The 26,889-nt window shown below is 39.2% G+C and overlaps 1 protein-coding gene and 1 long non-coding RNA gene across 6 annotated transcripts in view; one reads left to right on the top strand and one right to left on the bottom strand.

The window, feature by feature from the left end:
* Positions 1-26,889, top strand: part of fam222ba (family with sequence similarity 222 member Ba) — a 67,035-nt gene that overhangs the window by 11,701 nt on the left and 28,445 nt on the right. For 2 of the 5 annotated variants that reach the window (XM_046839381.1, XM_046839378.1), the window contains exon 2: positions 18,171-18,275. The exons of 2 other annotated variants lie outside the window; for them this stretch is intronic. The gene's annotated coding sequence lies outside the window, so the exon portion shown is untranslated. Of the gene's footprint in view, positions 1-18,029; positions 18,101-18,170; positions 18,276-26,889 lie in introns of all 5 variants that reach the window. One more of the 5 variants, XM_046839379.1, reaches the window with a different exon arrangement.
* Positions 19,804-25,603, bottom strand: LOC124379205. The gene is made up of 2 exons (XR_006924384.1): positions 25,513-25,603; positions 19,804-19,986 (listed from the first exon to the last, which is right to left on the bottom strand). It is a non-coding gene; the product is annotated as an uncharacterized LOC124379205 (long non-coding RNA).

Below are 26,889 nucleotides of genomic sequence, written 5' to 3'. Positions count from 1 at the left end.
TTATCTTCCTTTCCGTTTAGAAGCCTAAGCTGTAGAAATAAAATGGTGTTTCTAGTTTACAGAAGCCTGAACAGCCACGGGTTCATCTTTGCGCACATTCAGGGATTTTTTTCTTGTTTAAATTTTAGTTACCTTTTTTCACCTTTTTGTGTTCTTTACATAACAGGATTAAGATCTTAACCAAATAATGCTTGCCTGAGTTATGGGTCATGTACATATTTACAGGACTGTGTTTCAGATTATGAAAAAAAATCCTTTCCTCATATAAAATGTCAAATAGTTGGGGAATATCTTGCCATCTAAGCACAGTGCTAAGTGTCATCTTTAATTTCAGAAGCTAGCTGAATGAGCTAACAGTTTAGTTAATGTACTTAAACCTATAGCAAGCTGTAACTAACACTGGGCTAACCAATATGTATTATGTAAAGAGTACTTAGTATTTTGAGCTAGATATCCTTTAGTTGATAATCAACTAGATACTTATTGTGTCGTTTGAATGGTCTGACAGGTTTTAGTTTTTTTTTTAATGACGTTAAAAGAAAATATTCCCAGCCTCACTAGCAAGCTAGCCAACCTTACACTTTTCTTTTGCTCAGGACACATCCATTGTCACTAAGCCGACGAGCTAAAATTAAAATATTGTGTAAAACTTAAAAACGAAGCAAAGCAAACTAGCCATAATTAGGGTTCTATATTGTGTGAATAAGTATAAAGCTGCACTTACAATCCAGGTGGCTTTATAAGTATTGTATTGTCTAAGAAATAAACCTGGTGTCACTAGCAAGCTCGCTAACAATCAGGGATTTTTTTGAAGAAAGTTTCATGACATAGTACAGAAACAGCTTGAAATGCTGTTAGCATCTGCCAGAAGTGCGAGTGGTAGCATGGTGCAGATAAATATGTTAATATTCATACAGCAAATAAATATAAAGTCTACAGGTACAGTACAGTAATAATGTGTAAAGATCTATAAGTGAAAATCAACATTTCAAAAGATGGGATGTATAAAACACAATATATGTAGAAAAATATAAATTATAAGTATACAATATGAAGTAGACTTTGTCCATTGTATGTACAGCGGTACCAAGATTATATACATACGGTAAAGATATACTAGGATGTATTGTGAATTTAGAATTATGTATTATTATAATTATCCAGATGAAGTACAGATTGTACAGTTTGCAGGAGAACTGTATGATTATCACAGGCAGTAAAATCAGTAAAGCATTAAAAAAACATCAATGTGCTAGCGGTGTAAAGTTCAGTAAGGTGATGTTTGCTGTAAAAAAGCTGGCTCTAAATCTGCTGGTTCTGGTGTGAACGTTCCTGTGTCTCCTGGAAGGAGTTTGAACAGTTTGTGACTGGGATGTGAGGAGTCCCTTGATGATGTGTGCTCTGTGTAGACATCCACTATGGTGAAGGTGCTCCATGGCAGGTAGTTAGGGGCTAATGTTGCTTTATGCGGGGGGTTTATCATCCTTTGCAGGGTTTTAGGATGCTCTCAATGATGGTGGTAAACGCTAGTTAAAATCTCATTGGACAGATGAACTTTCTGAATTCTTTTCAAGTAGAATAGAGGCTGTTCCGCATTCTAACCAGTGTTGTCCTGGTGCTAGGACAGATCCTCAGAGATGTGAACACTCAGGAACGTAAAGCTGGAGAAATGCTTTATTCAGTTCTGTTGATGTAGACAGAGGAGTGCTGTTAGATTTCCTCAACGTGCTCTATAGTCACTATGCTAACTAGCTAACAGAGGTTTCTATTGTGTAAAATAAACATCAAGCTAGCTTGCAATAGAGCTTTTTATTGTATAAGCTAGGTTGCATTATAGTACTGTATTGTATTATGTAAACAAGTACTACGTGTTAAGAAATTAGAATATTGTAATGTGTAGCACGTAGCAGAGTTACAAACCAAGAAGCTAACATTATAGGGTTATGCTGTGTTGATGATTGTAACTAGCAGGCTAGATAGCATAAATAAAAGCATCAGCTTTTTCCAAAACCTGTTGGACAAGGTACTAAAAACCACGATAAACCGACGCCACCCCAAAAATGCTATTTTATGTATACAGTACTGTACAGTATTTACATTTTAATTTTACTTTTAAAATTAATTATATTTGTATTAATACATTTCATTATTTCAACATAAAACTCAATAAAAACAGTTTTCTATAAGTTTTTCAGTTTATCGTGCTATCGCGAGAGACCGGGAAAATCAGTGACACAAATTAGTTATGTGGCAAAATGCAATTCCGTGTGAGATTGAACCACGGTAAAGCGGGTGATTTTTGTACTCTCAAATATTCAAATAAATTAAGCGATTCTTCAATGATTCGAATACAAAAAAAAAAAGCTAATTATTTGACTCTGTGCTTCATTTAGTCTATTTAACCACACACAGAGCACTGTTTCTCCATGAACCATTATTAAACTGCCCACTAAACTCTGGACCACTCTGGGGTCTCATTTATAAACGTGGAAACACAGAAGGCGAGAAGGGGAATTGGCAACACAGATAGCGCACACAACCTTTGCGTGGAAACGTAAACATAAAGGAAACACCATGTTGGTGCGTTTACCTTTTCTTAAAAATTTTTTTTAAGTAATTTGAAATTGATTTTTAATGTTTTGTTTATATATTTTGTATTTGCACTTCGATGTAATGTGGCAATCAAATGCACCAATTGTTTACCGTAATTTCCGGACTATAAAGCGCACCCACTGAATTTTACAAATATTTTTATTTTTTACATAAATAAGCTGCACCTGTGTATAAGCCGCACTGTCTACACTAAAACTAATGAACTTTACACAGGCTTTACTGAAAGAGAGTGTCTTTTATACAGTGTAACGGGTGAAATATGTTGTGGCTCCTTTAAGAGCAGAGCGGCATTTTGGGAACAGCACGTCACTGCATTCTGCCGGTATTACTGCGTGCGTGCGTGCGTGCGTGCGTGCGTGCGTGTGTGTGCGTTTTTTCGTTTCCGTTCGGAAATTTCATTGGTCTAATGTTATGGGGTTCAGTTTTTTGGCTTGAAGTTTGGGGAAAAACCCAGGAAAAATCCATAAATTAGCCGCTTCGTTGTTTAAGCCGCGGGGTTCAAAACGTGGCTTATAGTCCGAAAAATACGGTAGTTTTCACAGAATGCAATTTCAGCAATAAAAATGTTCATTTTTCAAAACAAGGAAACAAATGACTTCTTCATTTCAAGAACAAGGTCATGTCTTATTTTTTCATGTATATTTAGTGTTGCTCTTTAATGAAGAAAATTTACTTCGTATCCGATTGCTTGATTAATCGATGGACTAATCGGTAGAACACTCGATTAGTAAAATAATCGATAGCTAACCCTACTCTCAAAGTTTTTGTGACTGTCTTGAGAGGAAATTTGCTTTCCCATTGTTAATCAGCAGAAGTTCCTAAAAGCAGCTGCTGTAAAGTGATTCATGAATGATGTTAATGCATCAGTAATGTTTTTTTGTGCTCGTAATTTGAACACTGTTTACTTGAGTGCGTTGGTTCCTGAATTTCAGCCGTATTTTTCTTTTCTCCTTCCTTATTTCTCTTAAGTATTCACAAAGAGCTTTTATGCTCTTTGTGCTGCTGCTGAAAGACTGTATAATGTTTTCAGCTGCCTCCTTTAGGATTATAGCACTGCACTTGTGAAGGATGGATGGTCAGAACCGTTGCAGGAGTGTCCCAAGCCGAATAGATGTAGCGAATAGATGTATTATTTACAAAACCTTAGTGAGGTGTGCACAAAATAGGATCAAATGACAGGCTTTGGAGGAAAAGTGCTTCGGGATGTAGGACATAATTACATGTAATGTACCTGCTCTTGAGTGCTGGCTTTAGATCAAGGCTCTACATCAAGCTTTTATTTCGTTCTCTTTTTCTTTTCCATACTCATTTCATACTCCTCAGCTTGTAGTCATTTGTCATGCAAAAGACTCTGAACAATGCTTGGAGTGCACTGAAGCGGTGAAAAAAAATGTGGCTTAACAAATTTCGCCATTCTTTTCCGCTTTGCACGGCGGCAGCCTTCTAGAAAGTGTCTTTAAAGCAGGAGAAAGAAGTGTTGAGTCATTGCGCACTAAATCAAAAAGCTCGCGCAGTCAGGGACTGGCATGAGGCGAGACCTGCTCCATCTGATTGCTACCTCGCGGCTCAGACTGATTTATCAGCGCTGCCCGCTGCAGTTATCAATCTCACATCGGATGAGTGCCGGGAACGAAGACTTCTGTGCGTGCTAATGTATGACTTGCTGAGAGAGAGAGAGAGAGAGAGAGAGAGAGTGGGTGTGAGTGATTGGAAGAGAGAGAGGAAGGAAGGAAGGAAGAAAAGGGAGACGGATGGAGCGAAATAGAGAACAGCAGGAGGCAGAGGATAGGTGCAGTGACAGACGAGAAAGAGGCTTAATGTCCGCGTCAGAAGCAGCGCAGCCTCCTGGGCCGCTCCGGAAACCGGTGCAAGCAGGAGTCGATCCCACATGCGCTGAACGCATGACGTGGGTTATTTTATTTATTTATTTTTTTTATGCAAGGCTTTTCGTGCACACGATCATGAGTGGACCAGCATGTGGATTGTTCACATGCACATGAAGCATCCATCGAAAAAAAATGTGACATTTCTTACAACACAGTTCTGAAAACTACAGACTTCCTTGAAGGGAAATGTCTTTGTGTTCTGTATGCATCTTAGGCAAAGTGCATGTGGAGTCAAATCTAAATAAACCTATTTTCATGGGAAACATCTTATTGGCAGGAAAAAGAGATCTAGGCCACAACATGCATGTTTTAGTCTTTTGGTAAAGGTGGGGTGCAAAAAAAATAAATAACAAAATACTCCATGACTCAACCATTGTAAATAAACCAGGGAAAAATGTCCTGTTTAAATAATCATTAAAGATATTCAAACTGCAGTGTGTTAAGATTTCATGCTCCACGACTCTAGTGATGCACAATGTAGGAATAAAGCTGGACCTTATTCATCTGGGTGTTGAATTTCTTTTTTCTGACTTCTCCCTAGAATAAGCTATTTCTGCTACTTTGAATAGACAGCTTTTAACAGGGCTGTTTTTTGTTTAGTTTAGTTTTTTTATGGACAAATCCCATAGCAGTGCACACTGTCTAGGAGTAACAATGTCAGGTTATGCAGTGGGATCTGACTGTGCCATGTGATTTAATGTTTAAATAATAATAACAATAATAATAATCATTATCATAAAAGATCCCATAACTAAAAGCATAGGAAATTTTATCTCGGGGGTGCTAAATATCACTGATGAGAAGAAACCACTGTAGCGGGGAAATAAATAAATTAGATCTCTGAAACATAAAAATTTATGATGATGATCTTGCCTCAGTTTTCACCTTCTGTGGTTTATGCAATATGAATGCATAGTTTATGCAACATTATAGGTTTTATTAATATTTAAATGCATTCACATAATAAATCTTCTCAGTGATTAAATTCCACATGCATTTTTAAAGGAATTTGTCAAATGTAATGTAATACAAACATGTTTTCAAGATTTACTTGTGTGGGGGGTGGGGTGTGTGTGGGGGTGGTTGTGGGGGTGGGTGTGAGTATTTGTGTGCATGCTTGTGGGCATATTCACTTGAGTGCACTTTTCGGTTACATATTTTTTCTGGCATGGTTGCATTAAACAGTTGAGTGTGTGTGTGTGGTGTTGGTTTATTTATTTCTTTATTTTTACGCAGTCCACACTACAGCAGCACAGCGTTTGAGGACAAAAAGTCAACTTTCAGCATTTAAAAAAAGCTCGTAACCTTGCTTGACCTACTTTTTTCTAACGTGTGAGGCTGCCGGGTGGGCTTTTACAGATGTAGTGTGCATGTGGATCGCGAGCTCCACTGTAGCGTATGATCGACTGAGCACGGCGAGGGGGAGGGATGGTGAAAAATTTGACTAAGCACCCCATCGGCATCAGGCTATTTGGCTAAATCTGCACCCGAGCTTTCGCTCACGGCCCGACCGTTTGTCTTCCTGTATTCGACGTCCCAGGGTCCCCGTCTCCCGCTGACCGTCCCTGCATTGGAGCTTCCTGTAATTAATAGGGACTCTCACCTGCCGAGGGGAACCACAAGCTCCCATGATGCCGAAGAGAGCAGGATAGATTGGAGAGGTTTTATCTTTCAGGCTTGACAAATATTCTCTCTATATATCTCAGCTTTCACTGACAGCACACACTCTTAGCCTCTGCTGAGAGATCCAGAGCTCAGAGAAACTCTGCACACTACGCTGTTTAAAAAAAAAAAAAATGAACCCGAGGTAAACAGGGAACATTGCTCAGAGAGCGTTTTTTTTTTTTTTTTTTTTTTGCTTAGAGGAGATATTGGTATTTTGCTATTTTAGCTTTGACTGCTTTACTGCTTCTGAGTGTATAGCACTGCTTTTAAAAAAATATAGTCATAGGTTGATTTGCTTTTTCACCTAAAACGCATTATAAAAACATTTTCTTTTTCACTTTGTTCATTCGTTTAACAGGAGGAAGTTTTTCCTCACAGGATGTGTTTCTGGAAATGTTTTGTTTTCTTCTTAAACACATTTGACTTGAGATTTTTTTTTTTTGCGATCGATTAAACATGAAAATACCTTGAATACTGCTATCTTCCTGAGTAGTGTAGTGTTGTATTTATTTATTAGTTTGTTTTCACATAAATGGCTCCTAAATAACCTCTTGTACATCATTGAACATAACAGCACCGTATACGACCTAATGTGCTGTGTGCCCAACGTCATCTGCTAAAGTTTAGATTCACATTTTTCCATGCTGATTAAAATGAGTTGGGATTTGGACACCACCAATGAATCCTACATGCTATGGTTTGTATTTGGATTCATTGGCTGAGGGAAAGTCAAGATACAGTAATGGCTGGGTTCATATTTCTTGTATTCCTCATGCTATACGACGATGTCTAATGGAAAAGCACTGGACGAGGATGAGTAGTGAGTGAAGTGAGACCAAATCGGATGGACGTTGGTTATTACAGGATATGGGGTCAGTGTGCCACCGGCCTTCAAACAGCCGGTTGAAAAAAGCTTTGCCTGGCTCCATTATAGCCAGGAAAAGAAATTGTTTTGGCTCACAGCGTCCTCTTTGACTCCGCCGCCCTCGGCTTAATTAGACCAGCCCCCTGTGGAAGCGTGGCATTCTGTGCAGCGGGAGGCTTATCCCCGACTCTGCTCCTTGCCAACGCGGCCACGATTGATCAGTCGCGGTGTGACTGAGTCAGCCGCTATAATATTCATGATCTAATTATTCAGGTTATAGCAGCAGGCTTTAACGAGTGATTTAACCTCTTGTCGCGGGCTATAAAAGGGAGCCGGGTTAATCTTTCAGGCAACCTTTTTTTTTTTTTTTTTCCTTCTTGTGCGTCCACCCACAGGAGCACGCCTCAAAAACCGGCCCTGCTTCCTCGGGGCTGGGGAGTGAGATGGCATACCGGCATGACAAGGCGACCTCACACTTACACACACATGCACGTACACACTTAAATGAGGTGTTGCTGACACTCTAGGGCTATTGCATTTCCCAGGAAATGACAAAGTGACCTTTGATTGCGTGCGGCAGCTGCTTTCCACCACGAGAAGTAAACCAAGGAAAGCATGTCCATGCATTTTCAGGCATTAAAAAAAAAAGATTAAAAGAATTTCTTTTTTTACCTCTTAGGTTTTTTCTGCTTATGATTGCGGCTCCCTGAAGTAGCGCAACACAGAACTTGCATACGGGCGGAAAAAGCAGCAGTTTTAAAAGATCGTTAGGAGAGTTGACTAAATTAATGCATCAGGTGCAGCTTTTGAGCGGTCGCGCTTAATCAGACGCTAGCAGTCATTGAAAGAGCGAGGATTTGGAGAGATTTGGGCAGCCTGTGTGAACTGCTGGAGTAAGCCCAGTGAAACTCGGCCCATGGCCCAGCGTCGGGAAAAAGCCTCGCCACTGCTGCAACCTCCATTACACACGGCCGTTTCCTTCTATACAAACACCATAATATGCTTTTCATCACAAAATGTTATGCTGCATATGAGTATTTCCCTCTGTGCGCCGTAAAGAGACTTAGAAATGACCGAGGAAACCTGAACCTCATTTACGCTGATGGGTTTTGTTAGTTCTTACGGCATTATTTTGTAGGCTTTAACCCCTGCACGCCGTGATAAGGATATTGTTTTTATGGAATGGCCTACCTTTTTTTTTTTTTTTTTTTTTTTTTTTTTTCCTTTTTCTTTCCTCTTCTACTGCTTGTACAATAGAACCAAAAAGAATAATATAGAGAAAAATTACAAAAGGAACTGCTTCCATGGGAAATGGTAAATGGTCTCTCTCTCTCAAAAAAAAAAAAAAAAGCATATGTGTTTTGAAAATCAAGTTGTTTGCCGGATGATTCACGTGCTTTGAATAGCCTCCTCTTATCACACTCGTACTCCTACACAAGCCAGAGGCCTCTGCCTCCACAAAGCCTACTTGATCTGATCTTGGAAGAGAGTGCTTGAAGCAGCTTGGAGTGAATGGTTGATCAGAGATCAGTGCTCCTGCTGTGTTACATTAACATTAGTCACTTTAAGAGAAAAAAAAGAGCGCTAAAAAAATCACAACTACTCTGAAGTGAGCATTCAGAGACGTTGAATGTGAGAACATGCACACATGCAGATCAAGCTTTGGTGAGCAGTTTCTAATCCAGATGCACAACTCTGCACCCTATGCCAGTTTTTGAGATCCTGCTTTGAACCGGTCCGACACCCGCGCAGTACCCGGGGTCGAGACTGTAATGGTGGTATGCTTTAAGGCGGATCTTTGTCCTGTGTTTAAAACAATGTGCAGTACATGAGCAACTGACTTTCACTCCTACTTTTTGAATGTTGCACTCCTGCTTAAATCCTCCCTTTTGCTCTTATTATGATCTCCACTCTTCTACAATGGATTCCTCCCTAGATCTTGTACCTTGCAGTGGGGATTTTTGTCCCTTCACTCACAAGAGCATTTGTGAGATCTGACACTGATGTCTGATGAGCAGGCCTGGAGGAGGTATATTATTGAATGGGTCAGGACTCAGGACACAGGATTCTTCCACTCCAACCTTTTCAAACCAAGAATATTGATTTGTGCACGGGGGTATTGTCATGCTGGACCATGTTGTGCTTTTTTAGTTCAAGAGAACCTGTTCTACTATAGCATGTAAAAACAAATGTGTACAACCCTGCAGTTTGGGGACAGAACCACATTTGGGTTTGATGGTGAGGTTTTCACAAACCTTAAGACCTGATTATGAATCTGTAGCTTCAATGTGCCAAATCCAATTCAGTACTTTGACTAATAGCAGTCTCAATATATACCAATATTTAGCAATGCTGCATCAGGGCTTAGTTTCCCCAAGCATTCCATTCAGATCCTCCTAAATGACTGTGATTTGTGATACCTTCTCACGATTTAATCATCTGTCCTTATCTAATGTGTTGAGGTTGTGCATGGTATCATCACTTCCAGACCTCTTGGGATCTACTTCTGTGACCACACTCCAACGAGGTCTTGTTTCTCACTAGCTGACCAAACAAATCTCTTCAGGTTTTCCATTATATTGACCATAATGTTATGCATGACTACTGAAGATTGATGTGGTGGAAAAAATTGTTCATGCTTGCTGGCGTTTTTTTATTATTGTTTCCCCAAGAGGTGATTGTTTGACCCTGCAATCACTGTGTTTGGCCAATCAATGGTGTTTCTAGGTCAGAATTCAGTACAGGGGGTGGATAAATTGCTAGCGTCCGAGACAAGCAGAATACAGCTCAGTTTTTCATTCACAGTTGCCTGAGCATGTTCAGCTCAGGCTGTTGGAATAATGATCAGTACCAATTCTTCGTTTTATTTAGTTATTACTATTATTTTTAATTCATCCAGCAAACTGAGAAAGAAGCTTCACTTCAATCCATTCACTCGCTATTGACTTAAGCAACCGAACGCATTTCGTTTGTTTAACATGACACGCTCCAGTTATATTTTACTGTGTACACAAACTAAACCCTGATCTGCCTGTTGCGAGTATGTAACTTATTTCACTTAGTGTATTATAGATAAACTTTATTTATTGAAAATGGATGTTGGAAAAATGAGTAAACAGCAAGCGCATCATTAAAATATTCGGTCTCGGAAATAAAATCTTTATACGAGATTTTTACACCTTATAGCTGAAAAAAAAAATCTTTTTTTATGAATGGTTATTAGGAGGGAATAAAGACTTCGGCTCCATAAAGTCATCGTTTCTAGCCTGTTATGCATAGTCTGTATTAATGCACATAATTAATTCATCATAAATCCAAGTTAAATTAACGTTTAAGCCGATTTAATGAAGCTTATTGGACTTCATGCAGTCACTAATACATTTTTGATGTGGTCACCTGTGCAGTGCTATAAGCACTCTGGCAAGAAGGTAACATTTTTAGAATGTCGCACAACTCAAATGTCAGTAGATATTGGGCAACATGCGGGGGTAACGTGTGTGAATTGTAGGTCAACACTATTACTAACAGGTTTAACTGATTGCTTCCTGTCTTTATTTTTTGTATTATAGGTTAACTTGGTACGCAATAAGAGACTTTCCTCCCAGGCCGTAAGTGACCGATATAGAACACATGTCCAGCGAAGGGCATTGATTTGAATGTAGGTCACTTGATGACAGCCATTTGAGTTGTGGCTCAGTAGGATATAGCGCACGCTAGGACAGGAGATACAGGTTCAATTTCCGACTTTAAGCTAACGACCTGACGTATGTTCAGCTTCAAGCTTTTTCATGGTCATTTATTTATTGATTTATTAATTTATTAGCGAAGCTTCAAAGAGTCATACTGGAATGCTAACAGCGAAGCTTTTCCAAATTACGGAACCTTCTCGTGCTAATATGCTTCACGCATGGGCAGCGGCCGTGAAAGCCGAGACCGAAAGACCACACGTGATTTTTATTTTGGCAGGCGCTAGAGGTTGGATTTTTGCCGTCGATCTGCTACCTTGTTCAGTACTATATTTACTCTTTAGCGCTTCTGGCACAAAAAAAAAACCATACCTATGCTGTTGAGTGATGAGAAACAAGAAAAGGCTGCTTCTGCTCATATGCTTAATCTCGAACAACTCGCAGTTGGTATGTATCAGCACTCACCTGGGTCAGCGCGAATCCTAAAATAACTAGACGCCCGAAAGAAAGAAGAATGAAGCAATAAAGCTACAGCAAGCCGCTTTGACTCCCCCGTGCCTACCCTTTCCAAAAAAAAAAAAAAAAAAAAGCACCTATGCCTGCCTGGGAGTTTTTCACAGCAGTTTAGCAGGCCATAAAGCTTATTGACCTTGTCAGGCCACTAGTCTCATCCCAGAGCCTCGCTTCATAAGCTTCGTTACTTATGGAATTTTCCAGACTCCCCCCTTTCTGCCTCCCCAGAGCCCTTGTGTCAACAGCGTGGTATCTGGAATGATTGATGCTGTAGTGCTCATTGAAAAGTGTGTGTGTGTGTGTGTGTGTGTGTGTGTGTGTGTGTGTGTGTGTGTGTGTGTGTGTGTGTGTGTGTGTGTGTGTGTGTGGATCACAAATCTGCTGCAGGCTGCAGTAATGCCCTGCACAGCCATAAGTACCTTTTAACATGCTTACTGGGGCAGGAACAGAGTGGCTGTATGTGTGAGGGAGGAAGGTGGATCAAAGGTGTGTGTTTTCATGCAATCACATTATATGAGAGCGTCGACTATGTAACCTACGCGCAGTCAGCATCAACTCGGCGAATAGGCTTTTTCTCGGCACGATCATACAACCAAAAGGCCAGAAGTAGAACCTTCTCTGGATTGTGTGCTAGATTCCTAGATCCTGCTAGATAGTGTCGCATCCAGAATAAGAAAAAAGACACTTCTGACATGTTGTCTTTGATTCATTCATTTATTCAAAAGGAGTGTGAAACCTACCCGGCTTTGACTTTATGATTACAATTTTTTTTCTGAGGAAAATGTGTGACATGATCTGAAATGCTTCAAAATGCCTACTTTCCCAGAAGGCTATGTCTCGTCTGATTCCAGTTCAGTGCGGCAAAAACAATATTTTATATATAAAAAATATATTGAAAAAACATTAAAGGTGCTTGAGAAATTATAATCTATTGCACATATGATATGCAATTTGTATTGATAACTATGTATTTGATTGAATGTTGACTAGTTTACTCCTTAATAAAAAAAAAACTTCCATCAAGGATTGTAGTTTCAGTTTTTCTTTTTGTTTTTTAATACAAAATTGAAAATATTTGAGGGCTTAATTGCCAATTTAATTAAACCTTAGTCTCTTTTATTTATTTTTTTATATATATTATTGTGGCTTATTATTATTATTATTATTTATTTATTTATTTATTTATTTATTTATTTATTTATTTTTTTAATTATACCTCCAAAACCATTCTGTGGCTAACATCAAGCTTTTACTGCACTTTTCATTAAATTTTAATAAATTTTATTTCATGCATATATATATATATATATATATAGAGAGAGATTATATATATATATATATATATATATATATATATATATATAATCTCTCTATATATATATATATATATATATATAGATAGATATATAGATAGATATATATAATATAGATATATATATATATAATATAGATAGATATATATAATATAGATATATATAATTTCCTTTTTTTTTTTTTTTTTTTTAATAAGTATTATTGGATGATATGCTGTAACGGGAGCAGCCGAAAGATTATTATTGTAGGTTTTTTTTTTTATATTATTATTGATTTGGTGGTGGTGGTGGTGGTAATAATAATAATAATAATAATAATTATTGTTGTTGTTGTTTCATAATAAAAAACATTGTGTCTAGTGTAAAGCACTCACTGCGTTATTTTGCAACTTATGTTGCACTTTTAATTACAGATTTTTCAAATTTATCGATCTCACGCTTTTAATCGAAATATTTTATATTCTTTAATTTTATGATGTTTTTGCATACACAAAGCACTTTTAAACGGCTTTGAAATACGCCGCGGAAACCTGGTAATAAATTAATGGGGAACGAAAAGCTGTTTCGTATAATGAGCAGAAACGTAACAAGCCGTAATAATACAGAAAGCTTTGTTTTGTCTCTGTTGTGGCTGAGCTGGAGCAAGACCTTCTGCTGAGGTAGCTAGGATATTGCCATGGTCACACACACCTGAAAAGATGGTGTCAGGGCACCAGGATTAGTGTCTGTCCCCCTGCTTTATCACAGAGACCGAGGTGATTGGTTATTACTAGAAAACTGGAGTGGTTGTATAGAGTGTAATTTGGTGAGGGGGAAAGGTAATCAGCACTTGGACTTGCACTTACAAGTGCGTGCGTTTTGAAGTCGAAGCATGATTTGAAGAATGTCTCCGCTGGAGATCTGACCCTGACCTTTACACATCCTGCTGATCTAGCTGGACAAGCTTTCGTCCATCTGGTGGGCTGGATAAAATCCTGCGATTCTAAGCACAAGCGCCGGAGAGCATGTCTGAACAAAAATGAATCCCATCTACCTGTTAGCTCCGGCATCAAACACATCCTTCCTGTCTGACTCCGGGGCAACTCCAGGTCTTGCTGCCTTCCCGAGATCACTCAAAAGCTCGCTTGTGTGCGTTTGTGTGTTAAAGTCTGTCGGTGTTTGTGTGTCAGGTCCTCCTCGGAGGCCAATCACACAGACTGCCTGCTTCCCCTTTAGCTTTGTTGCCATGCCAACTGACCTGCTCTTTCCATCAGGTTTTCTTTGACATGCTGGTGCTGGGATTCTCAGGGAGGGTGTTGGTGCGTTCCTTTTGGCCTGGCGGTGCTCTGGTATTCGGTATGGATCCGGTGCCGTATTGTTCCCACCGCCTCGTTAAATATGTCCCGTTGTAGCGTGTGTCGTCATGCTGGTAAGCAGATGAAACGAAATGACCGGGATTTGGTTGAAAATTTGTGTCATTAATGATCATTAATGCACCTTGAGTCTAAGAAAGCAGAATTGGTCACATTTTACATTTACGGCATTTTGCAGATGTCCTCTAGAGTGACTTAAATTTATATTATTTGTACAACTGAGCAGCTATGGGGTTAAGGCGCCTCGATCAGGAGCCTAGGAGTGGTAGCTTGGTGTGGCTGGGATTTGAACTCATGACCTTCAGATCCAAAGTCCAATTCCTTAACCACTAAGTTACCGCCTCCCTCAACCAAGACAATTGGATAGAGTAAAGGCTAATAAAGGTGTTTGCCACCCAGTCATGCTGTAATGGGGTGTTTTTCCAGATCTTCTTTATTTGATGGTTTCTTGTGGCGATTAGTTACTTATTTTATGATCGGAACCTAAAATCCATCTATACATAGACTCTATCAATAAGTGTAAATCATCTGATCTGGGAGAGATAGTGTTGAAAGTGATGCTCGCTCTTCCACTAGAGATCTTTGTTGGGAAACCTTAATCTGAACTCGTCTTGGATCTCTATGAAATTTTGCTTAAGTAGGCCTGGCAGACTATTTTTATTTATTTTTTTTCCCCTTCCCCAAATATATTCCAACGTTTTTGAAGGAGGTGTTTTGTTTCATGAGTTCCAGCATCTGTATTTATTTGTGCAGCGAAGCGTCTAAGTGTTTGAGGGAAATAATGTTCCGTTCCGCTTGTGCTATAAATTGCTGGAGTAGTAACTCGCTTGTCTCGAACGGTGTCAAAAAAAAGCAGTGAGTGTGTGCATATGTCTTTGTGTGAGAAGATGTACACATCTGTCGTTTCCATAATACACCGCTTCCCATTGCGCACTGTGTTTTTTTCTTTCGTTTGTTTGAGATTGGCAGCTGTGACTGCTGCGCTGGCTGCTTGCTCGCTGTGCATTCTGGGACGGAAAACGGCCTCCGTCTGAACACCTGGACTGCGGGAGGAGGAGGTGGTGAGGGGAGGAAGTCGGTGTCCAAACCCTGCCTGCTCCGTCTCACGTGAGACAGCTTAGATAAAAAGATGAGCTTTTAGAAAGACAGGCACACAGACAGCTCCTTGTCCCAGCCACCAACTGTGCCCTTTTAAAAAGCATCTCCCTCCTTTCTTTTTTCTTTCCTCCTTTTAGTGGCTCGGGCCGAGCTGTCAGCACCAGGGTGTCCAATTTCTGCGAAAGCGTGAAGCGGAGAGGAGGGGTGTGGAGGAGCGGCGCGCCGTAATTGGCGGCACCTGTTCGTGAATTAAATCATCAGTTCCCCCATCTTTTTTGCTTTCTCGTCGCACGCGTCGTCCGTAGAGACGCCGCTGTCTGCCGTACGCTCACAAATTCAGGCGAGACAACATTAGAGGGTTTTTTTTTTTCCGTTTTGCAATGCGTTTTTCGTTTTACAGTAGGTCAGCAATTTGAAGTGGACCGTAATGCATCTTCTCAGGTGTGCGACCATATAGGTTTTAATGTAGCACGTTGATCCTTGTGTGTGTGTGTGTGTGTGTGTGTGTGTGTGGGGTTGGGTTTTTTTTTTTTTTTGAAGGGCCATCAACAAATCAAATCCTGCCACTCAAATGCGAATCACGTTTGGCTTAACATTTGCATATTCAAAGGGAAAAAAACAATCCCATCCAAATGTTCTCTTACTTTCAGATGCCTAATGCATGGTTGTCCAAACAATCTTTCCACTCTGTGTTTTTAATGCCGCTTGACTCATTAGTAATGAGCCATGGTGCAGGAAGTGTTTTTGATTTTATTTTATTTAATATTGGAGGAAGTGTTTTTGATTTGATTTTATTTAATATTGTGTGATTTTTAGAAATTCTTGAGAAATCAAAAGGTGGTCTCTCAGTTATATGCTGTACACACCTTTTAAGTTCTACCGTATGCAGTGAGCATACACTGATACCTGATATTCCTTCTCACTTCCCAGATTGGCAAATACTTATTTCTGAGGAACAATACATTCTATTCAAAGTTAAAGTGTTGGGACACCAGGCTTTTCCAGTCATATGTGTTTCATTATATGATGAGGTAGCATTAAATCTTACCTGCTCCAGCATGACTGTTCCCCTGTGCACATAGCCAGCTCCATGAAGGTATAACTGCCTTTCATTTTTTTTGTTTTTTCTCCTCAGATTGTTACCATAAAGTTGGAGGCACACAATCTTATAGGATAACTTTGGATGTGGTAGCATTAAATTCTCCCTTCACTTAAACTAGGAGACCCAAACCTGCTCCAGCATGACAATGTCACTCTGCATAAAACCTGATTTGGTGTAGAAGGTCTTAAGTGGTCTGCTATAGAGCTCTGACCTCAACCCTATTGGACACTTCTGGGATGAACTGGAACGCTGCACCCCAGCGTGAGGAGGCCTGGGGTGCACTGGACTGCACCCCAGGCCTCCTCACCCTCCTCAATCAGTAGCTGATTTTGCCGACACCCTTGTGGCTGATTAAGCACAAATCACCACAAGCACACTTCAAAAACTAGTGAAAATGTGGAATGCAGTGTTTAAAAAGCAGATATACCTCACGCGGTGAGGCGTCTACAAACCTCTCTATAGTGTATCAGCAACATGAAAACATTACGGTCAGTAAATAATTACAAATCTGAATTTTATTAGTAACTGTGTCTTCTTATGCAGAAATCTGTGGTGCAGCGTTATTTAAAATAATAAATAATCGAATTGTTTAAATGTTCAAATTAAATTGAAAATGAAGAACTTGATTGTCATTCTTGACATTTTTCTTGTAACAAGTATAAAGAATAACATTTCGAATGCTTTTAAATCAGTGGTGTATCATTTGAGAGAATCGCAGCACATTTAAAGGAACGCTCGTCTTCTCTCCCAGACCGTTCTTGATGTCGTCATTTTCACATGCTGTGGAAATGTTGTCAGGATAGTTTGCTGTTGAGCACATTTGGAACTGCTGTTTAGTCTGAGCTGGAAGATGCAGCAGCTGCGAGATCACACAAGAACTTTCAATCGCTACTCAGACGACGGTTTATGGACGTCAGCGTGTAGTATAACTTCCCTGTATGTTTGTGTGGCAGAAGTGTTTTTTTTTTCTTGTGAAAGGAAGTGTGTACGTTGAGAAGAATGGTATACCAATCTTGAGCGCATACCACAGTTGTGTTCACAGGTGTGTGAAGCAGTGGTGTCTGATGGCGTGTGTGTGTTTAATTGGGTGTTATTGGAGGCCTGCAGCAGCGCTCCGACCTCAGCTCTGCCAGCTAACGTACTTTATGAAGCTGCAGGAGCCTGAGGTCAGCCTTACAAGAGAAAACTGCTGATTTACTGCTCGGCAAGTGGGACTAAAACCCGAGCCGTCCACCTACACGCTCGCATCCGTATTCTATTTGGCCTCTCCTCGCGTGGGCGTGTCATTGTGTCGGAGGTTATTCTACGCGGACCGCGTTCTCAATAATCCGTGTGCATTTGTACCACTGCTGTTTCGGGTCATCGTGCATGTTTGAAGGTTTAAATGCTAACGTAACTGCTGCATTGTCACAGACAAAGCAGAACACACACTGTTGCGGGATTTAAGGGTTGCTAAGCCAACGCACTGATGTTTTAGCCAACTTGGGTTATCGAGGGTATTTGTCTATTCCTTGTTTTATATCATAAGTGTACGTTAAAATTTAATTTGTGTACACTTAGCACTCACTTAATGTGTGATGTCTGTGCCAGAAACTGTCAAGTTTTTTTATATTTAAAAAAAAAAAATGTTGTAATCAAGCTTCAGACCCTGGTTCTATCCTGACAGGTGTATAACTCGTTTCTGCTTCTGCCTAATATTTGTGTGTTCTGAGATGCTTTTTTCCTCACCATGGTTGTACAGAGTAGCTGTATAAGTAAAGTCTTCTTGTCAGCCAGAAACACTTTCCTCTGACTGCTTTCATCAGAGCAATATCTCTGTTCTTAGAACTGACACTCATTGAAGAGTGTGTGTGTGTGTATTTGTGAGGTGTTTTTCCTTTTCTTTTTCTTTTTTATTTCTTCCCCTGTCCCTCTCACAATTCCATGTAAACTCTAGACCACTGTGCCTGAAAATCAAGTGGATCAGCAGTTTCTGAAACCAGTCTACCACCATCATTCCCCATGCCAGTGAGTCACAGATTGTTTTTTTTTTTTTTCTTGCTGGATGTGAACTAGAACTCCTAATCTGTTTCTGCAGGATTTCATGCATTACACTGCCGCTACATGGTTCCCTCATTGGATAACTGCACGAATGAGCAGATGTGCAGGTGTTCCTGAGATTTTACAACTAAATCATTTTAAGGTACATAATTACTTACATAAAAAGACATATCTGTAATCGTTAATTAAAGGTAGCTACACCCCCCACACACCCACCACTCAGCCACAGCTTATTAAGCAAAAGATGCATGCGTAAAAGCAAGATGATTATGTAGCCTAATACACACTGTGATTTTTAATAGTCCTTTGCGATTGTTGCTTTTCAGACTGTATGAACATGATCTCCACGTCGCACTGTAGGATCTCAGTCAGACTGTATGACAGTTAAAAACTGATGCACACACAAAAGACTCGTCTGAAGTTTTTACGTCATCAATACGTGACCCGTTCAGACCCGCGTTCCACAGCATTAATGTTGTTCATGACATGCCTTAATGATAAAAAAAAAAGTAATACAAACACTTCTTTTCACTCTGTAACTCGGTAAGTTTCGCTTCTTTCTGTTCTGTCGACCTGATTCGCGTAGACGTTTTCGATCAGTTGGTTTGCAGTTGCCGCGCTAATCAGGTTCGCCGCTTTTATTGGTTCTTGGTTTGACGATCATCTTAGGAAAAGTCACAATGCAGGAAAGCAACACTGGCAGAATTTCATCGGAGGAAACAAATGATCGCAACTGCCATTAATCCGTTGTCGGTGAACATGTCAAACCAGCGATAAAGGCTACAGATTTTTAACCTTATGAATCTTTTAGGATTTTTCCCAATTCTCACGTCAGGTGCACACTGTATGATTTTGGCCACTGTTGTTTGAGACAAATTACTAAATACTTTTTTCTTGCGTGTCAGTTTTTTAACTGTCTTACACATTATGACAACTAAGATCCTACAGTGTGACATGGGGATCATGTTTGTACAGTCTGACAAGCAACAATTGTCAAGGACTATTTAAAATTTTAGTGTGCGCCTGGTATCAGAAGACCAAATCATGTCCAATATCACACATTGTGCACCCTGCTTAAGAAATATTAAATTAACCTAAACATTAGCAATAAGAAAGTATTACTCTGGGCAAAGAATATAAAAGTTTTTGTTTTTTATTTAATTTTATATATTTTGTTTATGGTTTCTGTGACTGGTGTCTAAATTATTATTAGTTAATTATAATTTAAAGGTCTTTTGTTAAAATAGATTTTTTAAATAAAAAAAATAACTAAAAAGTTAATTTCCCCCACATGATTTAATTGTAAACAAGAAAAGTTATTATAAATTCAACAGAAATAATCAAAGGAAATGGTAAGAATGTATTATATAACTAAATTTATCTGTAAGTGACCTATTTGATAAATTTTTTTTTTCCTATAAGAACCAGATTAAATGCACTTATGTAGAAATGCTTTTGCGTTTTTTTTTTCCTTTCCCAGAAACACACAATGATGCAAAGGTTTAAGGTCGTGGTTTTGCGGAGGGGAAAAAACACGTCAGAATCGCAGAGCCGCCAGGCATCGATTTCATCCAGCGTTTTTTTTTCTTTTTTTTCCCACAAACCTGTTTTGTACATGCAGATAAACGCTGTTTTGTCTGGTTCTCACAGATGAAACAAAGCCACACCTGTGCGTACATTTTCTTTTATTATTATTATTTATTTTTTCATGGTTTACTCAGCCTGTGGTATTTAGGCCCGAGTGTCATTCCTGGGTCATGCTGTGGAGGCAAACTGGTGTTGCTCCAATCTGTGTTTGAACAGTTGTTCGGTTCTCCAGACAACAGGCCAAATGCTGCTGCTTATCTGCCCACCTGACAGGAAAAAAAGGAGGGAAAAGGGGAAAAATCTTAGTTAGTAGAATCATTAATTAGCTGTAATAGTGAGGAAATAGAGAGATTATTTATCAGAAAGGGTTTTGTAATCACAGTGTAGGACTATTTACTTACATTTTTGTGTGTGTATGTGTGGGTGTGTTTTTTTTCTTTCTGACTTTAAAACCCAAGCTGTCTAACCCAAGGCAGTAGATGAGCTTTGACAGCTTTTATATATTTATGCATCGTTTTTATCTTCGGCCTTTTTTCTGTCACTTTTCATGGTGTTTCAGATAGATCCCTCTCACTCAGGCATGACCTGTGTGTGTGTGTGTGTGTGTGTGTGTGTGTGTGTGTGTGTGTGTGTGTGTGTGTGTGTGTGTGTGCGTGGGCACGTAATAAAAAAAAAAACACATTGTAAGTTCTGGTACTTTTTCAGTATCTCATATATGGACTGTAAATGTGCCTATTAAATACACGCACGCACGCACGCACGCACGCACACGTACGCACACACATCGCCAGGATCGGGATCGGCGTTCCTTTCAGTCTGTGCAGTTGGGAGCCTGACGTGTGCACTATTTCAGCGTTCACACACACTTTAACTAATGAAATTTATCCGCAGCTAAAACATAGATTTCTTCCATCCGACAGGATTTTGTACTGATGATGCACAAAACATCACGGTCAGAAACAAGGTAAAAAGAGGATAGCATTAAAAATGACAAAAGTATTTGGACACCGGCCAGATACACTTTTTCAGCTGTATATGGTCTTTCCACCAAACTGTTACCACAAAGTTGAAGGCACATAATTGAGTCGGATACATTCGGATGCGGTAGCATGAATTTTTCCTTTCACTTGAACTAGGAGAGGCCTGTTCCGGCACAAGAATTCCACTGTGTACAAAAAGCATCTCCATTAGGATATGCTTTACATGGATTGCAGTGGAAGATCTTCTGCAATAGAGCTCTGATCTCCACCCTATTGAACACCTTTAGGATGATTTGGAATGCTGACTTCACCCCAAGCCTCTTTATTCTAAATCAGTATTTGACTTTACAACTGTTCTTGTGGGTAAATGAGCAGAAATCTCCAGAAGTACACTCCAAAATCTAGTGGAACATCTTTCTAGTAGAGTGGAGATTATTATAACAGCATATAGGGGACTGAATACGGGGTGGGATGATCAAAAAGCAGGAATGTATATTGTGCTTAGGGGTCTACAAACATTTGTACATATGTGTCTGTATACAGTATATTAATCACATACACTGTATGTCTTTTGAAGTGATATTTCACACTGAATTGTGAAATTTTAATACTGAAAGTGTGAATATTTAGTACCACAATTTACCTTTATATAAGATCAGAGTATGTTATTTAGTATTGAAAAATAATACGTTGATAAGTTCTGGAAAGCATTCTGTGCCTTGATATATCACCATTGTATTGTGTAGCCCAGAAGATTATTTATTTCTAGTTCTTCTTTCTTATTATCTACTTATATTATATTGAAACATTTTCTAAAGCTTTTTTGGAAACACAATGAGCCTAGTGACTGATAAATGATCATTTGATGTTTTGAGTAAGCAGTACGGTCTCTTAATGTAGAGGGGGGAAAAAAAAGCAGGTTATGGAAAGCAATAAGTTTCACCACAACACATAACGAATTCATAATCTAGTTACATCAGCCCAGACCGGAGATCTGATCGAATGATTACGATCCCTGAAGATTCCCACGCCTAGAATGCAACATCTGTTCTTCACATTCTCATGCTGATCTCCAAAGGTCATTGCAAAGATTCCTTCCATTTCACTACTGCACACACACACTTTCATATCACTGGAGGACTTCACACTTAAACACCCACAAGTTGCAAACACACACACACACACACACACACACACACACACACACTCTCTTTAAAGGCACCCTGGTTTCTTTCACCACCCCCAGTTCTTTTCCTCTCTAACCACAGAAAGTTTGTTACAGATTTACAGTTTTTTTCTGTTAGACTTCTGGATAATAGATGTGTGCTGTTATGGTTCCGACGGTGCCAATATTTGTTTTACTTTATTTGTCTCATAACCAGTGTTGCTTCCTCGTGCTTCCTCAATATTTTGAAGCCTATATCTATATCAAATATTTCTTTATTAGTTATATGTTATGGTTTATGCGTAAAGGTTTGTAGACACCTGACCATAATTTACATTTCATATTTAGACCCAATTTGCTGTTATAATAACCTCCACTCTACTGGCATGATGTTCCACTAGATTTTTGGAGTGTTAGTAAAATCAGGTAATAATGTTGGGTTAGTAGGCCCGGGGTGCAGTCAGCTTTCCAGCCCATACCAAAGGTGTTTAGTACGATTGAGGTGAGCACTATAGCAGGCAATTAAAGAGCTCTCACCCCAACCCAAAACCATATCTTCATGGTGCTGGCTTTGTGCAAAGGGGCAGTGTCATGCTGAAACAGGTTTGGGTCTCCTAGTTTAAGTAAATGCAAGCTTTATTACTACCACATTCAAAGACCTCCTATACAAATGTGTGACTTCAACCTTGTGGTAACAGTTTGGAGGAAGAACTTCAGGTGGCTGGAAAAATCAAATATCCTGATTTTAAGCTCCATACTCTATGATAGCCTAACGTGAACATTATCTTAATACGTTTTTTCATAAATTTAGTTTTCACCGATGTCTTGCTGCTGCTTGGGGCCCTCATAATTTTTTCTTTCGCTCTGTATGGCATCTAGATTGAGAGCTTGCAGCTAAGAGTAATCCTGTAGCTTTGATACAGCCTGGCGAATCTGCGATTAATATGTTCTGCTGCTTTGGTCACCACCTCCAGTTATACAGTTAATTGTTTTTATGTGAAAATGCTGCCCTCGGCTCAGTAGCGTGCCTGCTATGAAGAGCACTTTCTTGTTAAGTGTACAAAGTGACAAATACAGCGAGTATTCTCAGGATGTTTCATTTTTGCCTTGGCCTTTGACTTTTAATTGATTATATTGTCCTTTTTTTTTTTTGTCATGCAGTGAAAAAGGGAAATGGCAACCTACTAAATAATTGTATGCATTCTTTTTCTTGCCTTGTAGTGCTAATGAGGCCATTTCATAACACTCTTCACTGTTTAACTCAATCTGTAATTGCCTAGCCAAAACTCTGGTAAATGAGGGGTAACCAGTCACTATATATAGTACACACGGGCACCAAGTGCGTGTGTTGAGTTAAGCACATGTAGAGAAGAATTAATACAACAATTTCGCACAATTGGTATTGAGACCGAATCTAAGTGCAGCATTTAATGGATCTATTGGGTTTGAGTAACATAAATGCAAAACAATAGGATCTGTTGTGTATCAAGTGCTATTTTATATTCAGATGAATATGAAAATGAGGCTGGAAACTCATGTTGTTCAATGGAAATTTTGCAGTGATTTTAATATGAGCCTTTTATCTGGGATAATTACAACTGGCTATATAGTCGAATTAGGTATCATCTCGCCAACTTCTGATTTGTGTCAGAAGATTTGTTTATTCATTTTTTTTTTTTATTGTCTCTTGCTTTTGCACACACACACACACACATACACACACAGTTTTACATCTTTCGTTTTCAAGTCCTTCTTCTCTATCCCTTTTTTTTCCTCTACACATAAAGGCTTGTTAATAAAAGATATGTGGCCTTGATGTCATATGCTTTCACTAGACCGAGCATCACACCTCATCACAGGTTATTTGGGAAATTTGGAATGAAGCTTGAAAATGGAATTAACCAGGTGCTTAAGCTATTTCTTATTAAACGCAACTTTCCCTGTGTAAATATTGACATAACATTCAGACTTAATTGGTCAACTTTGACTACAGCTTTAAGTCTTTTTAATTTGGGAATACCATATTACACACACACACACACACACACACAGTGGGGCATAAAAGTATTTAGTCAGCCACCGATTGTGCAAGTTCTCCCACTTAAAAAGATGAGAGATGCCTGTAATTTTCATCATAGGTACATTTTAACTATTGCAGATTCAGTCTTTCCAGCCTGGTGCAGGTCTACAACTTTCTTTCTGGTGTCCTTTGACAGCTCTTTGGTCTTGGCCATAGTGGAGTTTGGAGTCTGACTGTTTGAGGTTGTGGACAGGTGTCTTTTATACTGATAACGAGTTCAAACAGGTGCCATTAATAAAGGTAACAAGTGGAGGACAGAGGAGCCTCTTAAAGAAGTTGTTACAGGTCTGTGAGAGCCAGAAATCTTGCTTTTTTTTTTGTAGGTGACCAAATACTTATTTTCCACCATAATTTAGCAAATTCTTTAAAAATCAGACAATGTACATTTTTTTTATTTTTTTTTATTTATTTATTTATTTTTTGCATTTTTACTCTCATAGTTGAAGTGTACCTATGATGAAAATTACAGGCCTCTTTCATCTCATTTGGTGGCTGACTAAATACTTTTTTGCCCCACTGTATATATAATGTGTGTGTATGTGTGAGATATATATATATATATATATATATATATATATATATCACACATTATTATCTCTCTCTCTCTCTCTCTCTCTCTCTCTCTCTCTCACGCACACACACACACAGATGCATAGTTGAGAATTTGGCTCATATTCGCCACCTCAGCAAACTCCATTCCCACTCTTTGTGTTCTTAGATTCACTTTGCAAAGCGAGCCAGAATTGTCGCATAATCATATTGCGAAGTAACATTTGCTTGAGCCTGGCATTTCTCCATCTTTTTCTGCCTCCTCTTTTCTTCCTCTCTCGCTTTCCTTTCTTTATGAATGAATGAACAGCTCAGTGTCGTATTCCAAGATAACGCTGTTCATTCGTTCTTTACACTCTCCTCTGCTCCTCTCTGCGTTTTGTAGCTCCTGCCTTCTGAGGAAATTATCCTGCTTTTACACATTTTCCCCCAAACCCCTGCACACCCTCTATGGCGTTTTTGTTTCCTCAGAGAATTTAGATTACATTGAATTTTTTTGCTTGTATGGAGTTTCATAATGGACACATAACCTAGGGCTGAACATGCAATTAAATAAAAGCAGTTCACTCTTCAGCTTCGCTTGTCGTTTCTGCTCCATTTGTGCACGCACGCGCTCACAAGTTGATATATTGTATATTACACATACACATGGGTCACACAACATGAAGGCTGGCTCTGTATTCTATATAGCTGTTCTAAATTAGCCTCCTAATGCACAAAGTACTTTATTCTGCATGTCGGCTTCTTTTGTAGTGCTCGTCCCCTTTTTTTCTCGGCGAACGCAACCTAGGAAATGAAAGGACGTAGATGAATTCCGTCTTATTATTTCTGGAAACAGCCTTGGGCTCCCCTTCTCTCCGCTCACTCTCTTTTGCAATATGTTTCTCTCTCTCTCTCGTGCACACACTCCTGCGCTCAGCCTCTCTTTCGACCTCGGCTCTGAAATATGTGCATGTTTGTGTGTAATTAGCCTTTACACGTCAGTCTGCCTGCTGTATCCATACTGAGTACATCTTACCCTGAGCTGTGACGGCTAGGGGTGCATCGCTCCATCCCAGTCTGTGTGTGTGACTTCAGAGCACTGCACACTTCAGCACTCTGCCTCCCAGACTGCTGTGTTTAGCATTCTAGCTCATTTAACACACCTGATTCGACTCGTCGGCTAATTAACGAGGCCTTCCCGGACTTAATTCGGTACGTTTACGAGAGGGGGAAAACATGTCTCAGTAGGGCTGTGGAGCAGCAGGACCTCCTGAATTTGACACTTGATTTGGTGAACACTGTTCTTTCTCTTTCTCATTCTTTCTACTGTTTCCGTCTCTGCGTCTCCAACGTGGTTTGAATGCAGCAAGCAAAAGAAATCATTCTCCAATTCTCAAGACTTGAACCATGAATTTTTTTTTGGGTCACATGATAAGCTTTTAGATGTGAGCTGTTAAACTGACCCACGAGATGCAAGCTGAGGGGAAAAAAAAAGCATGAAGACGATGAAAAAAACAAAAAGTGATTGCTGCCATACACAAAAGGTTTTCAACTATCTAATTGTTTGTTCATCCCTGGTGTTTTTAGCGCTCTGGTGATTTTTGTGACTATACTTTCTTGGGCAGAAAAACAATTGATTGACATTCTTTCTTGCAGAATTGTTTTATCGAGTTTGCCGTTCAGCCAGTTTTTTTTTTTTCCTTCCACGCCATTCACCAAATAGACTTGACAGTTTGACCAACAGATGGGAAAGTGCAACACAGCTAATGCAACCCAGACCACATTTTTAAGCTTCTTTTTTTTTATTGCACTGATGGCTTGTTTACTCAAACAGGAAATTTCTGAGACAGGTTTTAGTTTGGTTTCATTGCACCTGAGGTCAGAGATGGATAAAGCTTGATCTATTTAAAGTAGGATACAAGAGTATGAGTTTAAAGCAGTGGTTAAAAAAAAAAAAAAGTACCTACTACAATTCCATCTGTATCTACTTTACATCCTACTTATAGTTTGATTGCCCTTTTTCCATCTAAGCTTGCTTGCAAATGTGTTTGTATTGATTAGTTGGATTAGATGGATAAGTTTTTCCATCGATTGGGGTACAACCGGAGGGTTCTGTTTTTATTTTTTTCCTTCTCAAACTATCCAGCTTGAATTTTCTTTTTTACAATTTGCCCCCAGGTGTGTTTCTGTTCCGTGTTTGATCCCAATATCAGCAACAAGCTCCAAACTTGTGTTGTACTCTGTCACAGTATTCCATCTGCTAAAGATTTTATGGATTTTCACTATATATTTGTACGCATTGCACTACTCCTATACAAGTAATAAGTTGTACAATGTAGTAAACAATTTTTTTCTACTCAACAACTTTTACTTTGTACCTGCATGCCAGTGAAAGGAAACTTGGATCAACGCC

This window comes from Silurus meridionalis, chromosome 25, assembly GCF_014805685.1.
Source record: "Silurus meridionalis isolate SWU-2019-XX chromosome 25, ASM1480568v1, whole genome shotgun sequence".
Lineage (NCBI taxonomy): Eukaryota > Metazoa > Chordata > Actinopteri > Siluriformes > Siluridae > Silurus > Silurus meridionalis.
This window is presented reverse-complemented; position numbering and strand designations above follow the sequence as displayed.